Source organism: Salvelinus sp. IW2-2015, linkage group LG32, assembly GCF_002910315.2.
Source record: "Salvelinus sp. IW2-2015 linkage group LG32, ASM291031v2, whole genome shotgun sequence".
Taxonomy (NCBI): Eukaryota; Metazoa; Chordata; class Actinopteri; order Salmoniformes; family Salmonidae; genus Salvelinus; species Salvelinus sp. IW2-2015.
In genome coordinates, this window is record NC_036871.1 from 34,365,643 (window position 1) to 34,368,472 (window position 2,830).

A 2,830-nucleotide genomic window follows, 5' to 3' on the forward strand; every position below is an offset into this window, starting at 1 on the left:
AGCACAATGTGCACCTGTGTAATGATCATGCTGTTTAATCAGCTTCTTGATATGCCACACCTGTCAAGTGGAGGGATTATCTTGGCAAATGAGAAATGCTCACTAACAGGATGTAAACAAATTTTTGCCCAACATTTGAGAGAAATGAGCTTTTTGTGCGTATGGAAAATTTCTGGGATCTTTTATTTCAGCTCATGAAACATGGGACCAACACTTTACATGTTGCAATTATATTTTTGTTCAGTGTAGTTAAACACATAGACACACATACCTAGAGTTTCCATCTCCAGAGTCCTGGCTTCCTGTCTCCGCTGCACATTGATTTGGCTGAGGGAGACATAGGGGCGGGACTAGATAGTGAAACAAACACGTATCCTCTGTTATTACTCTCAGAGGCGTGTGTCCTTACCATTGGTTATATCAGGGGCGATCCCCATGCTCTGCAGTAGAGCTTCAGCCTCTCTCCTCTTCTTCTCCAGGTCAGACGAGTCTGGCGCCCCAGCTGCACCGCCCTCCCCTCCTCGCTTAGAGTCAGACCCCTACAGGGGGAGAGAGGGGAAGGGGGAGAGGGCGAGGTACCGTGAGGGGATTTGTTGAATGGCAGGAACAGGGAGACAGTAATATAATAAATACTGCATGTTGGCTATAACATGATACTGTAATAATCATATACTGATAGCCCCCACTCCTCTGCATCAGGCCAGCAGTCAGCAGGTTCTACATCATTCTTCTATTGCCTCTACTCACATCCTTCTTCTTGTTCTTCTCCTCCTCCTTTCTCTTCTTTTCCTCTCTGATTTGGGCCAGACGTTGTTTCTTCCTCTCCAGCTCCGCCTTCAGCTCACTCTTATCCTGTTTATCTGCCATGCTATAAGAGAGAGGGAGAGAGAGAGAACCAGTCAATATGAGTTTGAAGATGTGTGTGTGTGTGTGGATAGTAGCTACTGGGGGTGTCACACTGGAACCATGTGAACACAAAGGGATAACTATTCATGACAATGTGTCCTTTATCTGGGAAATGGAAAACAAGAAACAACTAGTGACAGTATCTATGTTAAGCTGGGTTGTTATTAGCGCTCGAAAACTCTAGGCGGCATTCTGCCTTCTCCCTTCAGTTCTCAGCCATTAGCTTCGCCCATGACTGCCGCATGTGAACTACAACCCCGAAGCTGTGTATTAATGTTTAGAAACTTGAATAATCATCACTTGCGATGCGGCTTTCGAAACATATGGCCTTTATCTTTCAGCAGGAAAGAATTCTTCAAATGAAAAAGGTAGACTTACTGTAGCAGTTACAGACCATACAGCTATGGGGCCTTACTGTAGCAGTTACAGATCCATACAGCTATGGAGCCTTACTGTAGCAGTTACAGATCCATACAGCTATGGTGCCTACTGTAGCAGTTACAGATCCATACAGCTATGGGTGCCTTACTGTAGCAGTTTACAGATCCATACAGCTTATGGGCCTTACTGTAGCAGTTACAGATCCATACAGCTATGGGTGCCTTACTGTAGCAGTTACAGATCCATAGCTATGGTGCCTTACTGTAGCAGTTACAGATCCATACAGCTATGGACCTTACTGTAGCAGTTACAGATCCATACAAGCTATGGGCCTTACTGTGCAGTTACAGATCCATACAGCTATGGCCTTACTGTAGCAGTTACAGATCCATACAGCTATGGGGCCTTACTGTAGCAGTTACAATCCATACAGCTATGGAGCCTTACTGTAGCAGTTACAGATCCATACAGCTATGGGTGCCTTACTGTAGCAGTTACAGATCCATACAGCTATGAGCCTTACTGTAGCAGTTACAGATCCATACAGCTATGGAGCCTTACTGTAGCAGTTAAGATCCATACAGCTATGAGCCTTACTGTAGCAGTTACAGATCCATACAGCTATGAGCCTTACTGTAGCAGTTACAGATCCATACAGCTATGGAGCCTTACTGTAGCAGTTACAGATCCATACAGCTAGTGCCTTACTGTAGCAGTTACAGATCCATACAGCTATGACCTTACTGTAGCAGTTACAGATCCATACAGCTATGAGCCTTACTGTAGCAGTTACAGATCCATACAGCTATGGGTGCCTTACTGTAGCAGTTACAGATCCATACAGCTATGCACCTTACGTAGCAGTTACAGATCCATACAGCTATGACCTTCTGTAGCAGTTACAGATCCATACAGCCTATGGAGCCTTACTGTAGCAGTACAATCCATACAGCTATGGGCCTTACTGTAGCAGTTACAGATCCATACAAGCTATGACCTTACTGTAGCAGTTACAGATCCATACAGCTTGACCTTACTGTAGCAGTTACAGATCCATACAGCTATGCACCTTCTGTAGCATTACAGATCCATACAGCTATGACCTTACTGTAGCAGTTACAGATCCATACAGCTATGGAGCCTTACTGTAGCAGTTACAGATCCATACAGCTATGGGCCTTGCTGTAGCATTACAGATCCATACAGCTATGCACCTTACTGTAGCAGTTACAGATCCATACAGCTATGAGCCTTACTGTAGCAGTTACAGATCCATATCAGCTATGAGCCTTACTGTAGCAGTTACAGATCGAACAGCTATGAGCCTTACTGTAGCAGTTACAGATCCATACAGCTATGGAGCCTTACTGTAGCAGTTACAGATCAAACAGTTGAGCCTTACTGTAGCAGTTACAGATCCATACAGCTATGAGCCTTACATGTAGCAGTTACAGATCGAACAGCTATGAGCCTTACTGTAGCAGTTACAGATCCATACAGCTATGCACCTACTGTAGCAGTTACAGATCCATACAGCTATGGA

The 2,830-nt window shown here is 44.6% G+C and overlaps 1 pseudogene; it reads right to left on the minus strand.

Moving 5' to 3' along the window:
* Positions 1-2,830, minus strand: part of LOC111956513 (dynein, cytoplasmic 1, intermediate chain 2a-like) — a 33,408-nt pseudogene that overhangs the window by 15,293 nt on the left and 15,285 nt on the right.